General features: G+C 48.8%; 1 long non-coding RNA gene across 1 annotated transcript; it reads right to left on the bottom strand.

Annotated features, from left to right (window-relative positions):
- Window positions 1-261: 261 nt before the first annotated feature.
- On the bottom strand, window positions 262-3,950 carry LOC119457411 (uncharacterized). The gene is made up of 3 exons (XR_005193247.2): window positions 3,843-3,950; window positions 1,907-1,999; window positions 262-410 (listed from the first exon to the last, which is right to left on the bottom strand). It is a non-coding gene; the product is annotated as an uncharacterized LOC119457411 (long non-coding RNA).
- Window positions 3,951-13,775: the final 9,825 nt, after the last annotated feature.

Here is a 13,775-nt window from a genome sequence, read left to right as displayed (position 1 = left end):
TGTTGTTGGAATTCCATTGGTTTTCCATTGATATTTCGTGCCACCATCAACAAAAAAATTGTGGGATTTGTTGAGTAGTCATGGAAAAGTGGCCACCGTGAATCCATTGGAAATCTGTTGTAGTATTATTGTGTTGTTTTTCCATTGGTTCGTTATTGTATATTCATTGGATTTAGATCGAGATGTATTTTCATTGTATTTTCATTGTACTGGGATATATCTCACTAAGGTCTAAAGTAGCAAGATTTGGCTCACTGAGGCTGAATATTAACTGCAGCCAACAGGAAAACAAAAAAAGGCACATGAAAAGGCATTTTTATATAGTGATTTTATTTCCCTTGTGAGGGGAGAGAATAGGCTTTCTTTTATATAAGAAACACTTGCGCCTGGAAACTTCGTGCTGGCATATTCTGAAAAAAAAAATGTAATCAGTAAGATAACCAACATGTACCATCATCAATAGCAGTGAAAGATTATGCTTAAAGCCATAAAAGTAAGCAAGTTATATTAGTGCTTAAAGCTTTTGTGGTTTAATGCAGGTGAAATTGTTCTGCCTAAGGTATAAGAACAGTATAACGAGCCATGGTAAATGTGGCAAGAGTGATGTCTCTGCTGCGACACAGGATCGTCAATGAAGTTCTATGCTGTGAACTATGAAATAAGTGCATATATGCAATAACTGAATTTCTATGCAGATTAAACTAGCTTGATGTTCTTATCATGCACGAGAACAGACCTAATATTTTTGTGTTCTTGCCTAAATGCTTATCACAAATTACAACTTTAAAATTAACATATGGTCACTATGTCAACACAAGGCTTGCAAAGCATATTTGAAAATATTGCGTCTGTTTGCAATGCACTACTTCCAGTATAGCTCTTTTTATGACTAAGTGAAAGACCTCAAATCTTCATAAGGTCCATGAAGCCTGCTGAACTAAATGAACTTCATGCATAATGTGCCTGTGACACAAACGTGAAGAGGCTCTTCATCTTCGTATGGCTGCTAAGGTCCTGCTAATGGTGAGGCTAGCATTTAGCATTTGTAGGGTTAATGCCACCTTGTGATAGCAATAAGCTATATGTGAGAGCTGAGTGAAGCCGAGAATCTTCTATTAAAAAAGATTTGCAGGTCTTTAAAAAAAAGAGCAACAAAAAAGGTAGCGTGTCGCAAACAGCTAACAATGTTTTGAAATGTGCCATCATAGTCATCTAGAGCACAAATACACCTAGGACTGTGTGTGTGTCCTAGCGGGTGGGCTATGATGAATTCATAACTCAACCAATCATTTATTTTATCTCTACTTTAATGCCCTCTGGTTTCGAGAAGATGTGCATTCGTGCCTTTCGCTTTCATTTCATGCTTCTTGGCTTGATCAAAGATATCTGGATACACCTGAGATTCTAGTTCTTTCTTTTTATTGCTCTTTCTTTTGCAATATCCAAACCATATATCTTCGTTCTCGTTTAACTAGGCCCAACAAAGGAAACACTTGCATACACACAAATTGTCTTCTAGGTTTGTCACCCCTACTTGGATTAAGCAACACTAGTAGCCCTACACGTTCTCTATTACAAGAAACCTACACCTTCTTGTTTTCTTTCTGTCCTCTTCTTTGAACACTTACAATTCCCTCACCTTACTCTATGCACTGCCTGCATCATTCTCATCTTCCCCCAATGAAGTGGGGGAGCAGAAATCAGGTGCTGGCTTGACTTAAGACAATTCCCTTGCCAAAATGTTGGTCCTAGTGATATTTTTGTTTAACCATTCTTCCAGCCTTCTTCTTCTTCTGCAAGTTTTGTCTTGTTTGAATTTCTGCAAACATTGTGTGCTAGTAACCGCTTTACGAGATTAGCATTTTAAAAATTTATGTATGATGTGACAATGTTACAAGGCTCTCACCAACAACATTGGCATGCTGCGCTTGCATCTTCTTCCAACTTCTTTCGGGGCCTGGGATGCCTCGTGAACTGTTGCACTTGAGTGGCACACATGCTGCATAGATAGTTTTGAATGAAAAAAAATTACCATAGCTATTTTTTCTAGCAGCAAAAGGAACGTAAAAATCAGCAGTATGAGCACATCATAACTTCTTTTTAAGATCCCACAGTATTCAATATTCCTTATAAAAGCTGGCATGGATCGAAGGCTAACAGGAACAACATTGTTGCAGTGTTTTTGTTTTTCTTGTCCATAGTCATGGAATTCCTACATAATGCTGCTAGAGGGCCTCAACACCTACACACTCATCAGTATTATGGAGCACGTGCACAGGAACTTTTTACGAGGAAGGGCATGTTCAACTGTGGCTTGTTGTCTTACCACTGTTTATTCTGTGTGTAAGAATATTCATGAACGCAGGTAACAGTCTTAAACATTCTTTTTACATTCACACAAAGCATTAACCAGTTGGTATAAGAATGTTTTCTGCTGCTGATGTGTCACGCAAGTTTGCACCAGCAACTGCCATACCCTTTTCTCCAGATGCTGTGGATGCCGCTATTTAAAGAATTGTATAAACGCAGTATTGTGTAAGCTACACAACAAAATGCCCTCAAGTATAAAAGATGTAAATAAGCACTTGATGCTTATTTAAGTAAGTGTATGTTGGTACCAGCTACTGTGTTAACACTGTTTTTGTGTGACTGAATGAATCAGTTGAACTTTTTATTGTTCACGGCATATGTTTTAGATATAGTGAAATACCAAGAACCAATTTCTTTTACCGACAGCTTTTCGCAGAACATTTAAAGAACTTCAAAAGAAATGTCTGACAATATAACATCGGCTAAAGGCACTTTTCTGCGCCGAGTACATAAAAGTCGCAATTCTTGTCAGTCCTCCGACTTGCATATTTTCTCTCTCTGGCTTGCATACTTTCACAGATCTTATTTTCCATTTTCTTTTGCGCGAAGGAATATACTTATAGTAACACCTGGCTAGCGTGTTTTTTCTATTATACGCCACGAGTAAAATATTGGTTTTCAAATTATTAACAGTATAGAACAATAATTTCGTAGAAATAGTTTAACAACGTGAAAAAGATATCCAAGGATGGGAGGGAAACTGGTGGCGTCGATCCCATGCGCTGTGAGCATTTATTTTCTTTTTTTACAATACGATAGCATTCCATTCGCGAACGATCAAACTGACAGTTTTTTTAGACATGATGCGATATCGTTCACGACATTTCTGCATGATTATTTTATAACGATACAACAAAAAGACGAACAGCGAGTTCGATGTTTACATAAACGGATGTGGCATGGGCCCCACTGTAATAGTGCCACTTAAAAAACAGGGTCATACATTATGTTCATCAATCACATTCTGGGATTTTACGAGCCAAAACCATAATATCATTATAAGCCACACCGCAGTGTATAGCTCTGGATTAAATTTAACCACCTGGGAATCTTTAAAGAGCACCTATATCTAAGAACGAGCGTTTCTGCATTTCGCCCAATCGAAATCCGGCTGCCGCGGCCGGAGCTGAACCCGCGACCTTGCAGCGCAACGGGTAGGGACGAGCATGAGAACACAAACAAGCGCCCCTGTTTAAGTGGTTTGTTGCAGTTCAGTATTTAGGTGGTCTGATTGCGACAAACTTGCTTAAACTGCAGTTCAGATAAATCGGCCTGGCTGCTAAATGCTCAGCTTAAACGGACGACATGCCCACACCTTGGCGCTCCATCGGCGGAAGGCGAAATGCAACACGCCACACGCACACCGGACCGGCCCCGCACAAAATTCTTTGACACTGGCGCCGTGAACCAGGCGTGAAACATACATTCAGCTAGGAAATCAGTTATACACGCAACACGAGACAAGTGCTTACCGCAGTCAAAGTATCGTTGGTCAGTCGGCGCTCCTTTCTTCGTGCCCGCGTCCACGCAGCCGAGTCGGTAGCATACCTCCGCGTCAGCCAATGCACGGACGGTATATAGCTACATCCCGCTTTTCGTCTTGTACGCTCTTGACAAAATGTTCCTTATCGCGCAGCAGCAGATGACAACACACACTCACGTGCTTAGAGCTCACGACACACACGTGGCGCACACGTCGACCAAGAAAAAAAATGAGAAATGGCGACAAAAACAAACGCAAAAAAAAAGATATACCAATGTTGCTTGTTAACTTTTTTAGTTTTCGCTAGGTTTGGTAAAAACATCGAACATCATTTTTTTTTCGAAAAACTTCAGTATTTTATTATATGTCGTCAGCTATACAGAGAGTGTAATAAAATAAAATACCTCCTTGTGCAAATGACTATTGGCTGCGTTAAAACAATCATTTAGTGTTGAGGACAACACTTAGGCAAAGCCTTCGAGATCACCTCAGTGCACCAGATCTCAAAGGCCACACTTTGATAAATTTGGTCACAAAGCAACCGATCGCAAATGATCGCGAATCACCACTGTTCTGGCTCATTCGCTAAGAGCTTGATTTCTCAGTCGCGCGAACGCAGTGGCAAAGCTGGTTAACCAATGCGCTGAAGATTATGTTACGCGGCGATGACGGCGCGAGCAGACGTGAACGGCATCAATCGCGAAATGTTTTGTTGATGCGATTGGGCAGGTCGCGCTTGCTGCTGTGAACATGAGTCTCCATGAGTCGAGTCGCCATTTACAGATGTTGTAAACCTTGAATAAACCAAGCAGGCTAGGTGACATATGTCTCCGCCCTGTTTCAAAGGTTTTCGATGCCGATAAATATAATAATAATAATAATAATAATAATAATAATAATAATAATAATAATAATAATAATAATCATTGTGGCTGGTCGCACGACCTCTGCCAACCGTCGGTGGGAATCGCACTGCATTTTGTTGCATGTCTTGCCGTAAAGTAATAGTGAAAATTTACTCGAGGTCGCCAAACCACTGGCTCTGTATCCGCGTGATAGCTTGCGATGCCACGTAATAGACATTTTAGTAGACACCAGTGGGATCCATACATCGACGTATGATGGGTTCGAAACACAAGTTCAAAAACCAGTCATCTGTTAGTATTCTGTCTGCTTCTGCACGCATTGAGCAAGGCATGAAGCTAGGCATGCTATCGCCAGCCATTGTAAATAAATGATGAGGGGTATTAGCGCAACAAAAGAGGCGCTCAGTGGTTAGTTCGTGGACAGCAGGAAACGTAAGTTTGGGCAAGTTGGTGCGTCATCCTGAAGTATGTGCTTACAGCGCGAGGCTACACGTGGGCGGAGAGAAGTAAACACGGACAACGTTTTCGCTGTTTTGTCGCAGGGTCTCTTTTCTGGATCCGCCAATGGGTAAGACGGGGGGAGGGGAGATTGGGGGAGGTGGGAGAGTGACCTCAAAAATTCAAGAATGGCAATCTTCGGCCTACGATGGCAGCGCATATCCGAACGTAAAGCAAACAGTTAGCCAGGATGCCTGGCTTCCCTCATTGGATCGCCCGCCTTAAGTGAGAAAATGCAATCAAAAATCCATGAAAATTCGTCAACAGAAAACTTATTGAGCAATGCACAATGGAATTTTTTAATGAAATCTCATTGTGCTGGCTCATTGAGTGTTGTAATTTCATAGAATTTCCATGGAATCAATGATAGTTCAACAAATCGACAACGGAGATTCAATACTCATTTTTTGTAAGGGTAGTGGCAAATGCATACGTGTAGCGTCGCTAAGCTCCACGACGCGAGCTCGATTCCCGGCCACGGCGGCCGCATTTCAATGGGGGCGAAATGCAAGAATACAAATCTTACCATGTACTTTGATTTTTGTGCACGTTAAAGAACCCCGTTGGTAAAATGTATTCCTGAGACCCTCCATTAGAGCGTGCCTCATATGATATGGTGCTTTCGGCACGTAAACCCCACGAATTTAATTGATTGTACGGTTCGTTCACTCGCGATCAGCAAAGACGAGCTCAAGATAATTATATCCTTTTTCCAAACGCTGCAATTTAAATTCCTAGTTGTGCAGGTAACAAAAGGCGCCACACGTTACTTGTCTTTTGTGTGGTGGCAATCCGTATTTAATGGAAGCTGCGGTCATCGCATGCATCGGTAAACGACAGATCGCAAAGCAGCTGCCCGAGACCCGCGCGTTATGTTTGTTGCTTGGCCATACTTTCTTAGGTTTACAATATCCAAGCATGCTTTAAAGTAATTGCCACCTTGCACATTCTTCCTGCTTCACTCTTCCTGCCAAGAATCTTCGTTTCGTGTAGTAGCCGGCCATCGTTGTGAGCTTACTTTAGCTGCGGCGGGGCCATTCACCCGACGAGAAAGAAGATTTGCTTTGATTAGGCATGTATCGCTAATTCTTGCGCTCGTGCTATGATCCCAAGGTAATCGCCGGTTACCATGATCTGGGTTCATTTCGCGGAGCAGTTTGTACGAGCGATTTCTCATGAGCAGTAAAAAGATACCTTGCTCAAGAATGCAATGAGTTGCCAGGACTCTAACATCTGCATTGAATAATGCATAATATGCATTACATATTTATACAGCATGATATAAGGCATTATGCACATATGTAGTACTTACATCGTCAATTAATTACATTGGCTTATTGGTGCCTAATGCCTGTGTTCTTTCTGTTCCGACAGTGCTGATGCCACTCCCTGGGAGCCAAAATGAGAGCAGCCGTGTGTGCGCGCCCAGCGACCAACCGCAATCGTCACCGTCTCTGCACATCTCTGCAAGCTTGCATGACCGCTTTATGACTGCATCATAAAGAAAAAAAGCGACTAAATTACTGAACTCGGTGTGTACCTCTAACTCGATGTTTATACAATCTTGATGGACACCTCCGACGCGCACTTGGCTTTCGCAGTCACATCACCGCCCACAATTTGTTCAACACCACACCCCTGTGGAAGCAGACGCTCCCCTTTCTTGAGATCGCCGCCACGAAAAAAAAGCTGTTGACGTCGGCAGCCGTCTTTAAACCGCACTGCAGTCTTTGCATCGCTGTTCAGCAAGCAGGCGATCTGCCGCCGTCGAAAACGGAGCGCCGTGAGCACGAGCAGTGAAGGAAAGCGCGGGCGAAACAATGCAAACAAAGTGGAGACTGCACCCCGGCGCGACCACACTGCTTGAAGTTTCCACATTGGAGGCGCTGTCAGGAGGCGCAGCAGCGCCTCCTGACAGCGCCTCGCGGTCGCGATCGTTTTCTCGTCAATAGGCGAGGCCACCTAAAGTTTGCCCGCCTGGCACCAGCGCCGAATACTCCCCTGGCGGAGTGATGGAAGTATCGAAGGTCGCCGCTGGGACAGCGCGCGCCCGTGTTCTCTACGGCGCGAGCGATCGTGCGCGTTCTTTTCGCGACGGCGAGCGTGACCTCATCAACCAGGAAAGGTGGCACGCAATACTGCTGTGTTGTTGATTGCCACAACAGCCTCGAAAGGTCGAAAGCCGCCCGTGAAGTCCTACAGAATTCCGGGGAAGTGGTACGAAAAGGAGAGACGACAAGCGTGGATAAATGCAGTGCGCCGAGACAAGTAAGTGACGTACTTCCGCATTCGCGTGCGATATCACGGCCGCTCGATAAAAACGCAATAGTAATGTGACTATATTTAGCGCATGGCCGTTTATTTAGACGTGTCGCGTTGTTGAATCGTACAGTGACATCCGCCGTGTTAGCTTAGTGGCAAATGCATACGTGTAGCGTCGCTAAGCTCCACGACGCGAGCTCGATTCCCGGCCACGGCGGCCGCATTTCAATGGGGGCGAAATGCAAGAATACAAATCTTACCATGTACTTTGATTTTTGTGCACGTTAAAGAACCCCGTTGGTAAAATGTATTCCTGAGACCCTCGATTAGAGTGTGCCTCAAATGATATGGTGCTTTCGGCACGTAAACCCCACGAATTTAATTGATTGTACGGTTCGTTCACTCGCGATCAGCAAAGACGAGCTCAAGATAATTATATCCTTTTTCCAAACGCTGCAATTTAAATTCCTAGTTGTGCAGGTAACAAAAGGCGCCACACGTTACTTGTCTTTTGTGTGGTGGCAATCCGTATTTAATGGAAGCTGCGGTCATCGCATGCATCGGTAAACGACAGATCGCAAAGCAGCTGCCCGAGACCCGCGCGTTATGTTTGTTGCTTGGCCATACTTTCTTAGGTTCACAATATCCAAGCATGCTTTAAAGTAATTGCCACCTTGCACATTCTTCCTGCTTCACTCTTCCTGCCAAGAATCTTCGTTTCGTATAGTAGCCGGCCATCGTTGTGAGCTTACTTTAGCTGCGGCGGGGCCATTCACCCGACGAGAAAGAAGATTTGCTTTGATTAGGCATGTATCGCTAATTCTTGCGCTCGTGCTATGATCCCAAGGTAATCGCCGGTTACCATGATCTGGGTTCATTTCGCGGAGCAGTTTGTACGAGCGATTTCTCATGAGCAGTAAAAAGATACCTTGCTCAAGAATGCAATGAGTTGCCAGGACTCTAACATCTGCATTGAATAAGGCATGATATGCATTACATATTTATACAGCATGATATAAGGCATTATGCACATATGTAGTACTTACATCGTCAATTAATTACATTGGCTTATTGGTGCCTAATGCCTGTGTTCTTTCTGTTCCGACAGTGCTGATGCCACTCCCTGGGAGCCAAAATGAGAGCAGCCGTGTGTGCGCGCCCAGCGACCAACCGCAATCGTCACCGTCTCTGCACATCTCTGCAAGCTTGCATGACCGCTTTATGACTGCATCATAAAGAAAAAAAGCGACTAAATTACTGAACTCGGTGTGTACCTCTAACTCGATGTTTATACAATCTTGCTGGACACCTCCGACGCGCACTTGGCTTTCGCTGTCACATCACCGCCCACAATTTGTTCAACACCACACCCCTGTGGAAGCAGACGCTCCCCTTTCTTGAGATCGCCGCCACGAAAAAAAAGCTGTTGACGTCGGCAGCCGTCTTTAAACCGCACTGCAGTCTTTGCATCGCTGTTCAGCAAGCAGGCGATCTGCCGCCGTCGAAAACGGAGCGCCGTGAGCACGAGCAGCGAAGGAAAGCGCGGGCGAAACAATGCAAACAAAGTGGAGACTGCACCCCGGCGCGACCACACTGCTTGAAGTTTCCACATTGGAGGCGCTGTCAGGAGGCGCAGCAGCGCCTCCTGACAGCGCCTCGCGGTCGCGATCGTTTTCTCGTCAATAGGCGAGGCCACCTAAAGTTTGCCCGCCTGGCACCAGCGCCGAATACTCCCCTGGCGGAGTGATGGAAGTATCGAAGGTCGCCGCTGGGACAGCGCGCGCCCGTGTTCTCTACGGCGCGAGCGATCGTGCGCGTTCTTTTCGCGACGGCGAGCGTGACCTCATCAACCAGGAAAGGTGGCACGCAATACTGCTGTGTTGTTGATTGCCACAACAGCCTCGAAAGGTCGAAAGCCGCCCGTGAAGTCCTACAGAATTCCGGGGAAGTGGTACGAAAAGGAGAGACGACAAGCGTGGATAAATGCAGTGCGCCGAGACAAGTAAGTGACGTACTTTCCCATTCGCGTGCAATATCACGGCCACTCGTTAAAAACGCCATAGTAATATGCCTGCATTTAGCGCATGACCACTTGTTTTTAGACGTGTCGCGTATAGTTAAATCGTACAGTGACATCCGCCGTGTTAGCTTAGCGGTAAATGGATACGCGTTGCGCCGCTAAGCTCGACGACGCGAGCTCTATTCCCGGCCACGGCGGCCGCATTTCGATGGGGGCGAAATTTAGGAATACACTTGTTACCATGTACTTTGATTTTTGGGCACGTTAAAGAGCCCCCAGTGGTAAAAATTATTCCTGAGACCCTCCATTACAGATCTCACCCCGTCTTTGGCGCAGGCAGGAGGGGCATTTGCTTCCTTGTGTCCAAGCGATGTTATTTTTTCGTACACTCCATGCACATGGATCACAGCAAGGTCGCGCATTCGCTAATCGAAATCATTCCCAACGCGTGGCTAAAATCCAACCTCTTTATTCTTAACATATACAGTTCCTAAAGGGACCAAAGACACCGTTTTGCGTCCCTCGTGGCGAAGGCCGCGGGGCTGGCGGCGGGCTTCTCGCTGGTGGTCGCGGGCGACTTCAGCGCCCCGCACCGCGAGTGGGGCTACCTGTCGTCGACCGCGAAAGGGAGTGACCTCTGGCAAACGGCAGCCGATCACGCACTTGTACTCTTGACGGACCCGTCGTTCCCCACCAGAACGGGCACTTCGATCACGAGGGACTCCACGCCTGACCTCACCTTCGTCAAGGAGGTTGGGACCGGCCTCGTGGAGTAACCTGCACGAGAACTTGGGTAGCGATAACTTCATCCTGGCTACCTCGTTCGAGGTGTCGAGCAGGCCCTCCTGCGAATTTAGGGTCACGGATTGGGACCTCTTTCGAAAAATCAGGGAGGGAAAGATGGCGGATCCCAGAGACTTTAAAGAATGGTTGTTGCAATTGAAAAGGGACGTTGAGTCCGCCACCAAGACGATCCGCACGGACCTCAAGGTGGACAGGATGGACAGCCGTCTCGCTCACCTCCTCGAGGCCAAGGCTGCTCTCCTGGTCAGGTGGAAGGGGCAACAGCTCAATCGTAGACTCCGTAAGAGGATAGCAGTACTAAATCGCACCTTTGAGGAACATTGTCGCACGCTCGCTATTCAACAGTGGGACGAAATTTGTAATTTGGTCGATGGGCAAATGCGCACGGGAAGCAAATGGAACTCCTGAAGCATCTCCTAGACGAATCGGCCTTAAAGTCCAACCAGAGACTAGCTATGGACAGGATTTTGCACGAAGCCAAACGGGCAGGCTCCACCGTGCAGGACATTATCCAATCGTTGGCCGACAGATACCTACCAACAGGCCCCTCGGGCGACGCGGACTATCCTCGCTACCGGGGTCTCCAGCGGGAGGACCTGGACGTTCATTTCTCTAAAAACGAGGTTAGGGAAGCGCTTTTTACCCTGAACGGCCGATCGGCCCCGGGGCCAGACGGAATTTCGAACAGGCTTCTTCGCAATTTGGACGAAAATGCCATCTCCACGTTAACGGACGAGATCAATCGCTTGTGGGATTCGCGGTGACGTCCCGGACGATTGGAAGCTCGCGTCGGTAGTTCTGATTCCAAACCAGGTCGGACTCCCGGACTAAACAACCTGCGACCGATCTCGCTCACTTCGTGCGTGGGAAAGGTCGCGGAACACGTCATTCACAACCGGATATCTAGGTACATTGAGGAACGCGAACTCTTCCCATACAACATGGTGGGCTTTCGTCCGTCCCTGTCATCTCAGGACGTCATGGAACTCATTAAACACCAGATCATCGATAGGAACACCAGAGAAAAGGCCTTCGATAAAATTTCCCATAGGCACATCCTCGATTCCGTTACGGAGATGGACCTTGGATCCAAGTTTCACGGGTTCGTCAGTTCGTTCCTTCGGGGCAGGCGCGCCACTTTCAAGGTGGGCGAGGTAAAGTCTGATTCCTTCAAGCTGGGGGCAAGGGGCACCCATTCAGGGGTCGGTCATCTCGCCACTTCTCTTCAATGTCGCCATGCGCGGTCTCTCAGCCCGTCTGTACGAAGTGGACGGCGTTAATCACGCTCTTTACGCCGACGACATCACGGTGTGGTGCGATGGCGGCAGTGAAGGCAGAGTCGAGGACTCCCTACAGGCGGCGCTGAGCTGCACGGAGGATTTCTTGGCGGGCACGGGGCTCCGGCTCTCCCCGTCCAAGTCCGAACTCCTTTTGTATCGACCGACCAGGAGGGGGCGCATCCCTAAGGGTCAAGTGCCTCTGGAAAAGGTTGACATCTCCATTCGCACGGCCATCGGGCAGGTAATTCCCAAGGTGGAGGTCATCCGCGTACTCGGTATGCTCATCGAGGCACATGGTTGTAATGGACTGACGATCGCTCGTATCGCCACCAAAGCGGATAACATGGTCAGGCTCATCACTAGGGTCTCCAACAGTCGCGGAAGGCTGGGGGAGGACAACCTCCTCAGGTTGTACCACGCCTTCCTAATGAGCCACATCACGTACGTGGCTGCCGCGCATCGCTGGCACGGATACGAGAGGGCAAAGCTCGAAGCGCTGATGCGCAAGAGCATCAAAAAGGTGCTCCGCATCCCCATGGCCGCCAGCACGGAGAAGCTCATGCAGCTGAGAGTCCACAACACTCTCGACGAGGTTGTAGAGGCACAGAAGACGGCCCAGGTCGTGAGGCTCTCTTCCTCGCCTGCGGGGAGGCGGATCTTGGAGGCGCTGGGCAGCAATCCCACTGCCGTCAGCGAGAGGCGGTGCGCGCTCGACGCGGATACGCGGGAGGCCATCACGGTCTCGCCGTTTCTGCGCAACGTGCACCCGCAACACAATGTAGGCAGACGCAGGGCCCGGGCGGCCGCACTTCTCAGATCCGTCGCTGGCGATCCGCGATCGGTAGCGTTCGTCGACGCCGCCCAATACGGTTCATCCGACCAATTCGTGGCGGCCGTGGGAGATCACAGGGGCAACCTCCTTAACGCCGCGTCGGTGCGGGGCTCGTCTGCCGTCACTGGCGGAGCAGGTTGCGGTGGCCCTCGCCCTCCGGGACGGGAGCAGGCCGCAGATCTACACGGATTCCCGGGCGGCGGTCAGGGCCTTCGCCACGGGTTCGGTGTCGAGGGAAGCGGCCTCCCTGCTTTGCGGCAGGAGCGTCTCCCCCCACGTCATCACTTGGTTCCCGGCCCACATGGGACCTCAGGTCTCCACCGTCATTCCCAACGCCAACGAGCTGGCCCACGCCCGCGCGCACGAACTCACCCACCGTGCCGGGGAAACGCCGCTCGAGGGCGCAGACGCGGGGTTCCACAAGGACTCGCTCCACACGTTCGACGAAATTTCAAAGCACTATCAGCTCGGCAGGAGGGTTTATCCCCGCCCCACGCCAAGCTCTCCAGGCCTCAGTCTTCCACCCTTCGCATGCTCCAGACCGGGTCATATCCCAGTCTAGCCAGGGTCAGTACGTACGCGGACTCGTTAGAGCCCGATTGTCCGGATTGCGGCGATCCCTTCTGCACTTTCGAACACATGCTCCGGCGGTGTCCCTCGTTACGGGACCACGATAATCTCACCACGGAAGAAGAGTGGGTGCAGGCGCTCAAGAGCTCCGACCTCACCGCTCAGCTACGGGCTGTCCAGAGGGCCCACGACGCGGCGGTCAGGCACGGCCTGCCGGTCTCAACGTGGGAGCGGCCCGCGGTGGCTCCTCCCCCCAGTAGCGCACCCAGGATCTCTGCCAGGGGGGGGGGGGGGGGTTGACAGTTTGCCAATACCATCTAAACAGCACTAATTTCGATTTCTTCACGGGAAATTATGAAAAAAATGCGCTTTTGCGAGTGTGCAGACGATTGCGCGTCTTACATCTTAGTTGCAGTACTCAAATGCGTAAGGAAAGAAAAGGGGTTAAACAAAAGGGGGGGGGGGGGTTAAGTCGGCCTCAGGGGGGGGGGGGTTACAACCCCCGAATCCCCCCCCCCCGTCGGTGCGCCACAGCCTCCCCCGTAAGGGGTTCTCGGAGTCGCTCCTCAGGTCCTAAAATAAAGTTCACTGCCTGCCTGCCTGCCCTCCATTACAGCATGCCTCATAATGATATCGTGGTTTTGGCACGTAAAACTTCCGAATTTATTTGATCATAGTGTTCATTCACTCGCGATCGGGAAGTACGAGCTCAAGAGAATTATATGCCTTTTCCAAACGCGGCAACTTAAATTCCTAGTTGTGCAGGCAACAAAAGGGTCCGCACGCTGCT

This window comes from Dermacentor silvarum, chromosome 7 (genome assembly GCF_013339745.2).
Source record: "Dermacentor silvarum isolate Dsil-2018 chromosome 7, BIME_Dsil_1.4, whole genome shotgun sequence".
Classification (NCBI taxonomy): domain Eukaryota; kingdom Metazoa; phylum Arthropoda; class Arachnida; order Ixodida; family Ixodidae; genus Dermacentor; species Dermacentor silvarum.
This window is presented reverse-complemented; position numbering and strand designations above follow the sequence as displayed.